Source organism: Haematobia irritans, chromosome 4 (genome assembly GCF_050003625.1).
Source record: "Haematobia irritans isolate KBUSLIRL chromosome 4, ASM5000362v1, whole genome shotgun sequence".
In the NCBI taxonomy this organism is placed as follows: domain Eukaryota; kingdom Metazoa; phylum Arthropoda; class Insecta; order Diptera; family Muscidae; genus Haematobia; species Haematobia irritans.
Genome location: NC_134400.1, coordinates 214,905,807 through 214,922,556, shown reverse-complemented (window position 1 = coordinate 214,922,556; position 16,750 = coordinate 214,905,807). Strand labels below are relative to the sequence as shown.

Sequence of the window (16,750 nt, the reverse complement as noted above, 5' to 3'; positions counted from 1 at the left end):
ACCCTTTACTGAGGTGGGATAATCCACCGCTGCAAAACTTTTCGGTGTTCGGTCGAAGCAGGAATCGAACCCACGACCTTGTGTATGCAAGGCGGGCATGCTAACCATTGCACCACGGTGGTTCCCGTGGCTCCCATATTTGTGTTGTTTACAGCAACTTAAAAGATTCATGTCTCTCAAAAAATGGAATTAAATTTTGAAAATTTCCGTGGGATTATTTTTTTACAACCTCCGATGTGGATTAACTCAAAAACAGTACGATGGTATGGCGAATTCATCCGAGATCTCAGTTCTCTCCAAGACGAATTTCGTGAAGGTCATTCAAAATTGTTGTCTATTGATGCTGTGCGCCAACTGATATTGTAAGATCGTCTGGAGACCTATCGGAGATTCGGACAACCTTAGGCAGTAGTGGGAGCAGCATACATCCAATATTGCATGAGCGTTTGACGGTCAAATTTGTTTACATAGGATCATCTACAATTTGCTAATCGCCCAAAAAAAAAAAAAAAAAACAAGTATATACGGCCGTACGTTCGGCCAGGCCGAATCTTATGTACCCTCCACCATGGATTGCGTAGAAACTTCTACGAAAGACTGTCATCCACAAATTTCAACTCACTCGGATGAAATTTACTCCTCCAAGAGGCTCCAAAACCAAATCTCGGGATCGGTTTATATGGGGGCTATAAATGATTATGGACTGATATGGACCACTTTTGGCATGGTAGTTAAATAACATATACTACCACCACGTACCAAATTTCAACCAGATCGGATGACTTTTGCTTCTCCAAAAGGTACCGGAGGTCAAATCTGGCGATCGGTTTATATGGGAGCTATATATAATTATGGACTGATAGGAACCAATTCCTGCATGGTTGTTGGATACCATATACTAACATCACGTACCAAATTTCAACCGAATGGGAAGAATTTTGCTCTTCCAAGGTGGTCCGGAGGTCAAATCTGGGGATCGGTTTATATGGGGCCTATATATAATTATTTACCGATATCGACCAATTTTTGCATGGGTGTTTGAGGCCATATATTAACATCACGTACCAAATTTCAACTGACTCAGATGAATTTTCGTCTTCCAAGAAGCTCCGGAGGTCAAATCTGGAGATCGGTTTATATAGGGGCTATATATAATTATGGACCGACATGGACCAATTTTTGCATGGTCATGTACCAAATTTCAACCGAATGGGAAGAATTTAGCTCTTCCAAGGTGCTCCGGAGATCATATCTGGGGATCGGTTTATATGGGGGCTATATATAATTATGGACCGAAATGGACCAATTTTTGCATGGCCATTAAAGACAATATACTAACATCATGTACCAAATTTCAGCCGGATCGGATGAAATTTGATTCTCTTAGAGGCTCTGCAAGCCAAATCGGGGGATCGGTTTATATAGGGGCTATATATAATTATGGACCGATGTGGACCAATTTTTGCATGGTCATTAGAGACCATATACTAACATCATGTACCAAATTTCAGCCGGATCGGATGAAATGTGCTTCTCTTAGAGGCTCCGCAAGCCAAATCTGGTGATAGTTTTATATGGGGGCTATATATAATTCTGGACCGATATGGACCAATTTTTGCATGGTCATTAGAGACCATATGCTAACATCATGTACCAAATTTCAGCCGGATCGGATGAAAGTGGACCGATATGGCACATTTGCAATACCATCCGACCTACATCAATAACAACTACTTTTGCCAAGTTTCAAGTCGATAGCTTGTTTCGTTCGGAAGTTAGCGTGATTTCAACAGACGGACGGACGGACATGCTCAGATCGACTCAGAATTTCACCACGACCCAGAATATATGTACTTTATGGGGTCTTAAATCAATATTTCGATGTGTTACAAACGGAATGACAAAGTTAATATACCCCCCATCCTATGGTGGAGGGTATAAAAAAAACTTGTGTCGATTGACGGAAAGAAATGCTAAAAAAAAATACGTTCGCAGTGCGTCGAAAAACGTCTGTAACATGGTGATAGGCAACGAATTGCGAATGCACGTGTATAAGACCGAAAGTAAACAACAGCTCGCGCGTGAAGCACTTCCTTGCAAATGGTTGCCGATGAACTGGATATGTCGCAATCGTACCACTAGAACAACGCAGAACAATCAACTCTGAGCGGTACACAACCATTTGTTTGCCAGTTGTCTTCCAATCCAATCAGGAAACCCATCCGCCGAAGACGAATCACTCTTCAACACGACAACGCGAGCTCTCACATATCGGCTCAAAGAACTCAATAATGAGCACTCAAAACATCGTATAGTCATGACTTGGTACGGAATAACTATTTTTATTCACGTACGTAAAAAAATAAAATGAGAGATCTGAAGAAACAGTTGATGCGTTCAGAATGCTTGTTTTGGAGATACCTCAGAGTGGCAAAAATGCTTCAACAATGGGTTCAAAAACGTGCGCAACTGTAAATTGGGTAATAAAACAGTAAAACTATTTTCGATTATTAATATGTGTGTTTTGTTCTCTAATCCCGAAATCCTGATATCATTTATAAACCGCTCATCTGAGAGCAGATAGATTTATTCCAGTGACAGTCCATTAGAACATCCCAATAAGACTCAGCAATGAGTGGGCTGGTGGACTGAATGGGCAGCGACGACTGGTGAAGTTTTGGTGGAGCTGTGGGCGGTGCTGAGCTAGACGGTGATGAAGACTTTTGCGATGCTGACGCAATGCTAGCTGGTGGCGATGATGAAACGGTGCGATGCTAATGGAGTCGGTAATGATGCGATGTTAAGTGGTTACGATGATGAGACGGTGCAATGTTGAAATGGTGTAATGTTGAAACGGTACGAAGTATACTGGTGACGATGCTGACGGTGTCGGGCGACGGTGTTCGTGTACGGGGGTACCGATGGTGTCGGGCCAACTGGTGTTCGTGACCCGGGATGATGATGGTATTGGGCCGATAGTGTTCGTATACGGGGGTAGTGATGGTGGCGGGCCAACTGGTGCTCGTGATGGTGTTGTGTCGGTTTCTGTAAACAGAAGAGGAACACGAGAGTGTTCGGCTATACCAGTGTTGCCAGGTGATTTTTGATTCTTCCCCCAAAATCTTTTTTCAAAAACCCCCAACACATTTAAGAATTAAATAGTTCAAAAAGGTGTCCCAAATTTCGTTAAAAAATCCTGCATTGATACACTTTACAAATTAAATTTAACACAAATATATATACTGAAAGATTTTTTTTCTGAGGAACAAAATTTCTTTTGAAGTAAATAAAAATCAGTAGATAACATAATTAAATAATAAAATTCTACCACTTTTCACAAATTCGGGTTTATTTGTCTAAAATTTCGTTCGTGAGGAAAGTAATTTTTCTATGGATATAATAATACAAAATGTATATCAATATAAAAAATTATTATTAGTTTATTTAAAATCATAATAAATTATAAAGATAAATATAAAAAAATAAAGGTACTAACAACTAAGGTTATCGACCTACTAATAGACAAAAATTAAAGTTCAGTAAATATATACATTATTCGCCAAAATTGTAGGCGTGAAATTATGAGATCAATAATTTAATGTTACAATACCATTTCTTAATTTGTTTTTAATTGTATCAAATTTTAAAAATGACCCTTCAACAGATGCGTTAAAAACAGATACAAGCATACTTGCTTGTATTTAAGAACATGGGCTGATTTCCCTCATTTTTTGTTGTTTTCAAACTTCATACCAGAATTGTTCCAAATTTTGTTGAAAATTCCTCCACTTTATAAGGTCTAAAATATTCTTTTACCCCCAAAATGTTACCCCTAAAACTCCCCCTAAACGTGTAAAAAATCCTACATTTGGGGGAGGGGGGAAACTCCCAACCTGGCAACACTGGGCTATACTAGCACTTGAGCGAACGAATCGTGTAAGCGGACGAAACACGTAAGCAGCCGAACTACGTAAACGAACGAATCGCGTAAGCGGACGAACCCCGTAAGCAGCCGAACTCCCTAAGCGAACGAATCGCGTAAGCGGACGAACCCCGTTAGGAGGGTGCTAGTATAGCCTGGTGGGTATGGGAGGAGGCGGTGGGGAGTGGTGGTTAACTACAACGGTAGGATGCGAACGAATCGCGTAAGCGGACGAGCCCCGTAAGCAGCCGAACTCCCTAAGCGAACGAATCGCGTAAGCGATTGAACCGCGTTAGGAGGGTGCTAGTATAGCCTGGATGGTATGGGAGGAGGCGGTGGGGAGTGGTGGTTAACTACAACGGTAGGATGCGAACGAATCGCGTTATGTATAGTCGGGATGCGAACGAATCGCGTTAAGATTAATCGGGTGCTGCTATCGGAAGTTCGGCTGAGTCGGTGCCACAGCCTTTACCACTCGTTAAGCTTAGGTTGATTCATGCCTTCGTCCGCATTCTTAAGTAGGTAGTGACCGCAACCAAATGAGAATTCTCAACGTATAAGTTATTAACGTTGAGTTGTGGAAGTAACTTCCCTTCAGTATCACTCGCCCTTTACACAAGTAATGCTAGCAATACGTATACGTACAGTGATGCAGAGCACGCAAGTAGATACAGTTGTACTAAAGGGAAAAATGTGAAAGAGCAATTGGCTCGTTACAAAATTTGCATTTTTTTTAAACTATGGCATCATTGTCCCACTAAAAGATTTTTTTTTACATTTTTGTGGCATTTTTTTGGCACTTTTTAATCAAATCATTTTTAGGACAAAGTTTTTTTAAAATTTGATTCTGTATTCCTTTAAAATTATAGATTTTCCTTCTCAAACAAAAGAGTTATCAAGCGGCCAATGTGTCGCCTAAAAATATGCAAAGAAAATTTTCGGTATTAGGTAAACCGTGTTCTCCCGTGAACTGTTACTATCTAGGGTTCATTTTCGATAAAATGGAGATTATTGGGTTTATTTAAATCTAATAGGAATAAAAATGCGGCTTTATAAAACTTATAAAATTCGTTTAATTCGTATTTTTATACCCTTCACCACTACTGTGGTACAGGGTATAATAAGTTTGTGCATTTGTATGTAACGCCAAGAAGGAGTAATCATAGACCAACCTTTTAGTATATGGATCGGCTTAGAATTAAATTCTGAGTCGATTTAGCGACGTCTGTCTGTCTGTTGGTGTATTTTTGTGTTCAAAGTACAGCTCGCAGGTTTAGTCCGATTGTCCTAAAATTTAATATAGGGTCGGCTCAAAGACGATCGCTATTGATTTTGGAAAAAATCGGTTCAGATTTAGATATATCTGCCATATATATTTTTCACCGATCTGGTCATAATTGGCGTGTATATCAACCGATCTTCCTCAAATTCCGTACATCCGAATATTTTATGAGTCACGAAAAACTTGCAGAATAAAGGGTGATACGGTCAAAATTTGGTCACTATAAACTTGACGTATTTCTTTCAATTTTGCATTTAAAAAACCTGAACACCCCTCATTTTGAAGGTGTGTGTGTGTGTAGAATGTTGCTCCTATTTTGATTTTGGAATTCACTCTTCAGTTGTCTAAATGCCGTCCAAGCAAGAAGAGCAGCGTATCAAAATTTTGCTCGCGCATCGCGAAAATCCGAGCTACTCGCACGCAAAGCTGGCAAAATCGCTAAAATTTGCCAAATCAACCGTTACAAAGTTAATTAAAGTGTTTGGGGAACGTTTGTCGACAGCCAGGAAGTCTGGATCGGGGGGAAATCGAAAACCGGAAGCCGCTGAGACGACAAAGAGAGTTGCCGGCAGTTTCAAGCGAAACCCTAACCTCTCTCCCCGAGATGCCGCAAATAAGCTGGGTGTATCGTCTACAACCGTGCATCGAGCCAAAAAACGAGCCGGACTGTCGACTTACAAGAAGGTAGTGACTCCAAATCGCGATGATAAACAAAATACGACGGCCAAAGCGCGATCCCGGAGGCTGTACACGACGATGCTGACGAAGTTTTACTGCGTGGTAATGGACGACGAAACCTACGTCAAAGCCGACTACAAGCAGCTTCCGGGACAGGAGTTTTATACGGCAAAAGGAAGGGGAAAGGTAGCAGATATTTTCAAGCACATAAAACTGTCAAAGTTCGCAAAGAAATATCTGGTTTGGCAAGCCATCTGTACCTGTGGCTTGAAAAACACCATTTTCATAGCTTCCGGGACTGTCAACCAAGAAATTTACGTGAAAGAGTGTTTGAATAAACGTCTGCTGCCTTTCCTGAAGAAACACGGTTGTTCCGTACTGTTTTGGCCGGATTTGGCATCTTGCCATTACGGTAAAAAGGCCATGGAGTGGTACGCCGCGTTCAGGTGGTTCCCAAGGACAAGAACCCTCCGAACACGCCAGCGCTTCGCCCAATTGAGAAATACTGGGCTATTGTCAAGCGGAACCTAAAGAAGACCAAAAAAACTGCTAAGGACGAGCAGCAGTTCAAGGTAAACTGGCTTTCTGCGGCGAAGAAGGTGGACAAGGTGGCTGTACAAAATCTGATGGCAGGTGTCAAGCGTGAGGCCCGGCAATTCGGATTTGGAAAAGCGAAAGCCTAACTGAGTATTTTTCCTGAATTTTATACTAATTGAACTTGAACAAGTATATACAGCAGTAAGTTCGGCCGGGCCGAATCTTAAATACCCACCACCATGAATCAAATATTATTATCAAAAAGTAAAATCCGGAGATCGGGCTATACTAAAACATTGGCCGATACTCACTATTTTCGGAACGCCTCTTTATGGTCCTACAATACCATTTCCAATTCCAATTTCAGGCAAATTGGATAAAAACTACGGATTCTAAAAGCTCAAGAAGTAAAATCTGGAGATCGGTCTATATGGAGGCTATACCAAACCATGGACCCATACTCACCATTTTTTGCACACTCCTGTATGGTCCCAAAATACCCCTAGATTTTCAATTTCAGGCAAATTGGATAAAAACTACGGTTTCTAGAAGCCCAAGAAGTCAAATCTGGTGATCGGTCTATATGGGGGCTATACCAAAACATGGACCGATACTCACGATTTTTGGCACACTTCTCTATGGTCCTAAAGTACCCTTACATTTCCAATTTCAGGAGAATTGGATAAAAACTAGGGATTCTAGAAGCCCAAGTAGTCAAATCTGGAGATCGGTCTATATGGGGGCTATACGAACACATGGACCGATACTCACGATTTTTGGCACACTTCTCTGTGGTCCTAAAATACCTCTAGATTTTCAATTTCAGCAGAATTGGATAAAAACTACGGTTTCTATAAGCCCAAGGAGTCAAATCTGGAGATCGGTCTATATGGGGGCTATACCAAAACATGGACCGATACTCACGATTTTTGGCACACTTCTCTATGGCCCTAAAGTACCCTTAGATTTCCAATTTTGGGCAAATTGGATAACAACTACGGATTCTAGTAGCCCAAGAAGTCAAATCTGGAGATTGGTATATACGGGGGCTATACCAAAACATGGACCGATACTCACGATTTTTGGTACACTTATCTATGGTTCTAAAATACCCCTAGATTTTCAATTTCGCGCAAATTGGATAAAAACTACGGTTTCTATAAGCCCAAGACCCCAAATCGGGAGGTCGGTTTATATGGGGGCTATACCAAACCATGGACCGACACTCACCATTTTTTCTATAGAACATTTTGTCAACATTTTATTTCTATAGAAAATTTTGTCAACATTTTATTTCTATAGAAAATTTTGTCAAAATTTTATTGCTATAGAATATTTTGTCAACATTTTACTTCCATAGAAAATTTTGTCAACATTTTATTTGTATAGAAAATTTTGTCAAGTTTTTATTTCTATAGAAAATTTTGTCAAAATTTTATTTCTATAGAAAATTTTGTCAAACTGAATTATATACGTATTTAATCGGCCTTTTTTTGTTTAATATATATACCTTATGGACTAACTTACAATTTAGAAGACAGTATTAAAAAGTTTTACGATACCTTGCCATCGGCAAGTGTTATCGCAACCCAAGTAATTCGATTGTGGATGACAGCCTTTAGTAGAAGTTCCTACGCAATCCATGGTGGAGGGTACATAAGATTCGGCCTGGCCGAACTTACGGCCGTATATACTTGTTTTTACTAAAATTGTGTTCCACCCTAGTGCATTAGCCAACTTAAATTTTGAGTGTATAGATTTTGTAAAAGCCTATCAAATTCTGTCCAGATCGAGTGATATTTAAATGTAAGTATTTGGGACATACCTTTATATATAGCACCCAACACATTTGACGGATGTGATATGGTATCGAAAATTTAGATCTACAAAGAGGTGCAGGGTATAATATAGTCGGCCCCGTCCGTCTTTAGACTTTCCTTACTTGTTTTTTTATAAAACAGTGTCCCACTTTCTTTTTCAAATTAGTGTACGACCTTTAATTGTAAGTGACACTCAACGTTAACAATCCTCCGAGCACTTCAGTACCAAATAGTTTGTTATAAAAACAGGGGTTTGTAATCGCCGTTGGTGCATTCGAATGAAACCGGTTTGCCGATTTTCAAAAACCGATCCACTCATCCTAACGGTCAAGCGAAACCGTACTGCATCTACTGTTCGTTAGAGTATTTTCTTTTATCCACTACCATGGACACCCGGTCGTTTGTCTTCCATATCAGTGCTCGGGTGTACTGATATTCTCTTTTTTATACCCTTCACCACTACTGTGGTACAGGATATAATAAGTTTGTGCATTTGTATGTAACGCCAAGAAGGAAAAGTCTAAGACCCATCGTTTAGTATACCGATCGTCTTAGAATTAAATTCTGAGTCGATTTAGCGATGTCCGTCTGTCCGTCCGTCTGTCTGTATATGTAATTTTGTGTGCAACGTACAGCTCGCAGTTTAAGTCCGACCGTCCTCAAATTTGGCACAGAGTTTTACTTTAGCTCAAAGACAATCGCTATTGGTTTTGAAAAAAAAAATCGGTTCAGATTTAGATATAGCTGCCATATATATTTATCACCGATCTGGTCATAATTGACGTATTTATCAAGATATTTTCTTAAAATTTCAGGCAGCCAAATATTTTGGGGCTCTCGTAAAATATGCAAAATATCACCCAAATCGGTTCACATTTAGATATATCTCCCATATATATCTTTCGTCCGATTTGCACTTATATGGCCTCAAAAGCCAGAGTTTTGCCCTGATTTGCTTTAAATTTTGCACAAGGAGTTTGTTTGATTGTATCGTTAAGTGTGTCAAATTTTGGTTGAAATCGGTTCGGATTTAGATATAGCCCGATTTACACTCATATGACCACGGAGGCCAAAGATATTCTCCCATTTCATAAAATTTTGCAGATATAGCATTATTATTATTCTAACTATGCATGTCAAATTTGGTCAAAATCGATTCAGATTTAGATATAGCTCCCATATAAAGGGTGATTTGTTAAGAGCTTGATAACTTTTTTTTTTAAAAAAACGCATACAATTTGCAAAATCTCATCGGTTCTTTATTTGAAACGTTAGATTGGTCCATGACATTTACTTTTTGAAGATAATTTCATTTAAATGTTGACCGCGGCTGCGTCTTAGGTGGTCCATTCGGAAAGTCCAATTTTGGGCAACTTTTTCGAGCATTTCGGCCGGAATAGCCCGAATTTCTTCGGAAATGTTGTCTTCCAAAGCTGGAATAGTTGCTGGCTTATTTCTGTAGACTTTAGACTTGACGTAGCCCCACAAAAAATAGTCTAAAGGCGTCAAATCGCATGATCTTGGTGGCCAACATACCGGTCCATTTCTTTAGATGAATTGTTCTCCGAAGTTTTCCCTCAAAATGGCCATAGAATCGCGAGCTGTGTGGCATGTAGCGCCATCTTGTTGAAACCACATGTCAACCAAGTTCAGTTCTTCCATTTTTGGCAACAAAAAGTTTGTTAGCATCGAACGATAGCGATCGCCATTCACCGTAACGTTGCGTCCAACAGCATCTTTGAAAAAATACGGTCCAATGATTCCACCAGCGTACAAACCACACCAAACAGTGCATTTTTCGGGATGCATGGGCAGTTCTTGAACGGCTTCTGGTTGCTCTTCACTCCAAATGCGGCAATTTTGCTTATTTACGTAGCCATTCAACCAGAAATGAGCCTCATCGCTGAACAAAATTTGTCGATAAAAAAGCGGATTTTCTGCCAACTTTTCTAGGGCCCATTCACTGAAAATTCGACGTTGTGGCAGATCGTTCGGCTTCAGTTCTTGCACGAGCTGTATTTTATACGGTTTTACACCAAGATCTTTGCGTAAAATCTTCCATGTGGTCGAATAACACAAACCCAATTGCTGCGAACGGCGACGAATCGACATTTCACGGTCTTCAGCAACACTCTCAGAAACAGACGCAATATTCTCTTCTGTACGCACTGTACGCATTCGTGTGGTTGGTTTAATGTCCAATAAAGTAAACTGAGTGCGAAACTTGGTCACAATCGCATTAATTGTTTGCTCACTTGGTCGATTATGTAGACCATAAATCGGACGTAAAGCGCGAAACACATTTCGAACCGAACACTGATTTTGGTAATAAAATTCAATGATTTGCAAGCGTTGCTCGTTAGTAAGTCTATTCATGATGAAATGTCAAAGCATACTGAGCATCTTTCTCTTTGACACCATGTCTGAAATCCCACGTGATCTGTCAAATACTAATGCATGAAAATCCTAACCTCAAAAGAATCACCCTTTATATGTACTCCAGAGTTGAGGAAATATTGTAAAAAATGTCATATTTGAGACTCATTTTCAATGGGAATTTCCTCCAATTGACTCGATAGTTTCCACAGAGAATTTATTTAAATGCTATTTAGGTGCGTCAAGTGTGATCTAATTTGGTTCAGATTTAAATAAATCCTTAACCTATTTGTTATTCCGGTATGGCCAATTACCCATATGTTACGCAAAATTCTGTGATGATTTCCCCATATCGTAGTCATATCCTACATACTGTAATGCCAGACTTTCCACAGAACAGTGGCCAAATAATATTCACAACCCACAATTGACCATATATCTTGACGAGATCCAACCATTATCCTTATAAAATCGCCACTGCTAAGTAGCAAAAATTTTAAATATTACTCAAATTGTCCTATATCTCGAATACATATGTATCGCCCGATAAATCATAAATATTTCCCATATTTTTTTTTTTTACTATCATTGTGTTTCGTCCCTGGGCGTTAGTCGATTTAAATTTTAATTCTATAGATTTTGTAGAAGAACAAAAAAATTTTCTCCAAATCGATTAAGATATAAATATTTGTATATGGGAATATAAACTGTCATAATAACTCCCAAAAAATTTGAACGAGTTGAGATGGTAACACACATTTTGGTCTACATAATGGTGAAGGGTATAATATAGTCGGCCCCGCCCGACTTTAGACTTTACTTACTTGTTTTTTTTTTTCAAAATAGGAAATTTTCAGCCACTATACAAATGTCCGGCTGTTGTGTGTGTGTGACTCTAAAATTGAATTTCGTACGTGGACAATGCGATGGTAAAGCATCATTTATGTAAATAGAAATGAGCATGTTTCCAAAAAAATGTTTCTACTTTAGCTGTGCATCCATATTACGCTTTTTTTGACAATGAGAAAAAAAAGTTATATGGACGTTACAAGTCTCTTTTACATAGACTTACGTCGCCTCTATATGGGATTTTCCATGATAAATGAGATGAAAATGAGATGAGACAAATTGGAATACAAATTAGGACAGTTTTAGCAAAACTCAGCAGAACTTTAAAAAATATAAAAATATAAAATATCCATTCTAACTTGTTGCATATAAACAAGAGATTATATTTAATTTATGCTTACTGTTAGCGTGTCAAATCTTTACGGGGCTTGTCGATTATATTTAATGATTATAAATTTTAATGATTTCACGATTACAAACAAGAAGTCAAATTATGTAGCCTACTTTTAGGATGTAAGTATATTGAAGCCAGAAGAACTCATTAGATCCCGATAAATAGATGATCCGTTTCTCTCACCAAAAGAAAATTCATCAGTTCCAAAGATTAATTTTCTGCCAATGCATTTTAACCCTCTAATGTCCCATTTTTTTTGTCAGCTGATTAAATATTCAATATTAACGACACAAAAGCAAGAACACTAATCAAGAAAAATGTATACGGTAAAATTCAGTATATGCTGCAAAGGCTCTTGAACATGTTCAACTAAGTTTTTTTTTTATTTTATTCATTTTGATTGTCTTTAGGTGTGTTTTAATAAAAGCTTCCTTATTTAATGAGGCCCGCTTAAAGGCGGGATTGGGCATTAGAGGGTTAATTTTGTTTTGTGTTGTTTGTAAGTGGGAAATCCAACCATCTTACATTTCCTTTTTTTTTTGGTGGAAAATTTGAAAGTGGAGGTAAATTTTCTGTAATTTTCTTCGTGTATTCTCAATATTTGGAACTGTCAAACAGCGTTTGATACCGATAGATTATCTATGTAATATGGTATGCAGCCCTAACGACATTTTCGCTAGTAGGAGTAGGCATTTTTGCATAGAAAATTCCATGAGGAGTTATTACACGGGGAACAAAATTTATCTTTTTATACCCTCCACCATAGGATGGGGGTATATTAACTTTGTCATTCCGTTTGTAACACATCGAAATATTGTTCTAAGACCCCATAAAGTATATATTAGAGGTCTGCATCGAATAACTTTTTACTACATGTATGCAATTCGCTGTCGAATATAGTACATACACTGTCTTTCTCTCAGAGCGCAAGTAGTGAAGTGAAGAGAACACTTGCTTGTCAAATACTACCAAGTACTTATCCGAAACAATATGTGTTCCGAAAAAAAGGAACAATAAAAATGTAAGTACTTGAGAAAAAGTACAACATGGGTTCTCTTCACTTCACGTGGTACCACAAGTATTTCTCAGTTATGTGCGAAGAAAAACATTCCATTATTATGAATCATAGATATGTATGTATTAGAGGCCTGCACAAATGTATTTGGCAGGCAAATACCAAATGGTGTTTACGGCCAAAGTCAAGACATGAGAGTATAAATGAGAGTACAAATAGTATTTGTAACCGAAGAAGCTCTGAGCAAATTAAACATAGTGTGTATTTATTTCAACAAATACTCGTACTTCCAATATTTGCCCTGATCCCGCAAACTCAAATACTCTCTTTGCAAAGGCAAAATGCATAAACACATTCATCGATAATGAATAAATAACACAGAACAACATCAAATACTCGGGACACGAAGCATAGCGACCGAGTATTCCTAGAGATTCATCTTTTTGCTTTGCTATGCTTTTGTGGTGCATTTGTTAGTCAGAGTTGCCAACTTGTAGGAAGAAAAAGTGGTATTTTTTGACTGTGTTTCGATCAATTACATTCATTTTTATACCCTAAATAGTGGTCAGGGTATAATAACAACAAAAACAAAAAATGTGCCTACCAGAAATATTGATTTTAGACCCCATAAAATATATACCGATCGACTCTGAATCACCTCCTTTAATTAAATGTTATTAATCGAAATGCAAAGAAACTTAATTTAAAAATAACGAATGTTGGTTTATTAGTTATTTAAACATAAAGGTACCTATGTTATATATCAAAATTCAAATAACATAATATGGTTGTCTTTTCTATGCTTATTGAAAATATTGCGATTTTGGAGTTTTATATTTACATGCAGCGGCAAAATAGGCGGTAACACTAATGGAGAGAATTCATATGTGAACCGTTATATTTTCATTGTTAGTTGCTGGTGCAATAGTCTGAAAATAGTCAGTTATTAGTAGTAATATTACCAGTTTAAACCAAAAAATATTTAGGAATTTGATTACCACCGCAATTACCATCAATCTCCCTGCTTTCAGCTATAAAAACATTTGTTTTATTGTGATATGGCATCCCTACTTGACATTATATTGCTCTCTTCTGCTTCTCAGTTTCTCCTTCTCTCACTTACTCACAACTCCAAACAAATGGTGGTGGTTTTATACATTTTACTAGCGTGGAGATGGAAATACAATAGGTACATCATATAAAACTTGCAAATACGCGAGATGTGTGTAAGTTTGCAAATGCTGAATATGTAAATAGTGTTTGGCGTGAGTTTTTGTATTTGTACACACAAGATAATAGTTCATGTGTAGGGAAAAATACAATGATTTGCGGGAACAAATGAGAGTAAACAATGACCCTCAATAGACAAAAATGTCTTGATATGTCTTATAAGACGTCTTGTGCAGGCCTTTAGTATGTATATCACATATTTCATATATTTATGTATGTCACACACTTACCTTAACGTTTGCCGTTCTTTATAACAAACCAAAACATATATTATGGAGAGTAACTGTTTTTTGTATTTCTGAAACTGCACGTGGTACATGGAGTACTCTATGAAGTTTTGTTCTCGTAACATACTCGACGTGATCACTCTGGGTACACTTCAATAAGAGAGAAAGAGGAATATGTGTTTGTTGGTAGCAGCGGTGCCAACTCTGACGATTTTTCGTCATTTTGACGATTTTTGATGGTAAATTTGGCCTCTGACGATTTGACGACGATTTTAAACAACTTAGTTATGAGATGACGATTTTTTTAAATGCTCGACTCAAGTGTTTCCTTTTAAGGGTTTTTGACGATTTTTCACAGAGATGTAGTTATAAGTTGACGATTTTCATAAGTTGTAATGTAAACATGTTATTTTGGAGCTCAATAATATGACAATTTATATGTAGCTTGCTCCCAGCCGTCTCCAATGTAGAAAGAAATTTCAAAGCAATCAATATAAATAAACCTAAAATTCGAAACATTGCAAGGTATTCTTTTGTCTATAAACTATTTAAAGCGAAATAATTTTGATTGCTATGGAGCCAGTTTAGTTAAATTCAATTTATTTATTTATTCATTACGGATAATAGTAATAATAAAAAAAATTTATACATGAGCAAGTAATAAGGATTTAAATTCGCTTGGAGAATAGGAAATTTTTCTGTCAAGAAAATTTTGTTAAACAATGTAGTACATATGGTCACAATCAGATATATAGTAATTTAAATTAATTAAAAATTTATTTCAATTAATCGTCGTTTAAAAAACTGGAAAATATATGACTTACTTAGAGATTTAAATGTCATTATTCATGTAACTAAAATGAATAAACCCCTTTTTTAATAACAGCTTTATTGTGTATACAATATATGGATGCCTCAGATGTTTCAATAAAATTTTTATTTTGTTCCTAAATCTTTTTTTTTTTCAACTGTTTTATGAGTGACGATTTTTTGACGAATTCTTTGGGATGAATTGACGATTTTGACGAAAAATATTTTTAAAATTGACGATTTTCAGCCCAAAACAGTTGGCACCACTGGTTGGTAGTGAAGACATCAGAGTAGCAACAAGTAGTTACTCGTGGCTTTTGGTATTCATCAAAATGTGTACCAATAGTTTTGCGACTCTCTCAAATAGATGTACTCATGTAGCAAGTACACGTGTACTCTGCATTTACAAATGGAATTGTGCAGACCTCTAGTATATATATTCTGGGTCGTGGTGAAATTCTGAGTCGATCTAAGCTTGTCCGTCCGTCCGTCTGTTGAAATCACGCAAACTTCCGTACGAAACAAGTAGTTGTTTTTGATGTAGATCGAATGGTATTGTAAATGGGCCATACCGGTCCACTTTTACGTATAGCACCCAAAAGGACACCCAAATTTGGCTTGCGGAGCCTCTAAGAGAAGCAAATTTTATCCGATACGGCTGAAATTTGGTACATAGTGTTAGTATATGCTCACTAACAACCATCCAAAAATTGGTCCACATCGGTCCTTAATTATATATAGCCCCCACATAAACGGATCCCCAAATTTGGCTTGCGAAGCCTCTAAGAGAAGCAAATTTCATCCGATCCGGCTGAAATTTGGTGTATGGTGTTAGTATATGATCTCCAACAATCATGCAAAAATTGGTCCACATCAGTCCATAATTATATATAGCCCCCATATAAACCGATCCCCAGATTTGGCTTGGGAGCCTCTAAGAGAAGCAAATTTCATCCGATCCATCTGAAATTTGGTACATGGTGTTAGTATATGGTCTCTAATGACCATGAAAAAAATTGGTCTACATCGGTTCATAATTATATATAGCCCCTACATAAACCGATCACCAGATTTGACCTCCGGAGCCTCTTGGAAGACCAAAGTTCATTCGATTCGGTTGAAATTTGGTACGTAATGTTAGTATATGGTATCCAACAACCATGCAAAAATTGGTGCATATCAGTCCATAATTATGTATAGCCCCCATATAAACCGATCCCGAGATTTGGTTTTGGAGCCTCTTGAAGGAGCAAATTTCATCCGAGTTAGTTGAAATTTTTGAGAGCCACCGTGGTGCAATGGTTAGCATGCCCGCCTTGCACACACAAGGTCGTGGGTTCGATTCCTGCCTCGACCGAATACCAAAAAGTTATTCAGCGGTGGATTATCCCACCTCAGTAATGCTGGTGACATTTCTGAGGGTTTCAAAGCTTCTCTAAGTGGTTTCACTGCAATGTGGAACGCCGTTCGGACTTGGCTATAAAAAGGAGGTCCCTTGTCATTGAGCTTAACATGGAATCGGGCAGCACTCAGTGATAAGAGAGAAGTTCACCACTGTGGTATCACAATGGACTGAATAGTCTAAGTGAGCCTGATACATCGGGCTGCCA

The 16,750-nt window shown here is 37.9% G+C and overlaps 1 long non-coding RNA gene across 1 annotated transcript; it reads right to left on the bottom strand.

The window, feature by feature from the left end:
- Positions 1-13,571: 13,571 nt before the first annotated feature.
- LOC142236503 (uncharacterized) lies at positions 13,572-14,288 on the bottom strand. Its single transcript, XR_012722064.1, has 2 exons — positions 13,872-14,288; positions 13,572-13,802 (listed from the first exon to the last, which is right to left on the bottom strand). It is a non-coding gene; the product is annotated as an uncharacterized LOC142236503 (long non-coding RNA).
- Positions 14,289-16,750: the final 2,462 nt, after the last annotated feature.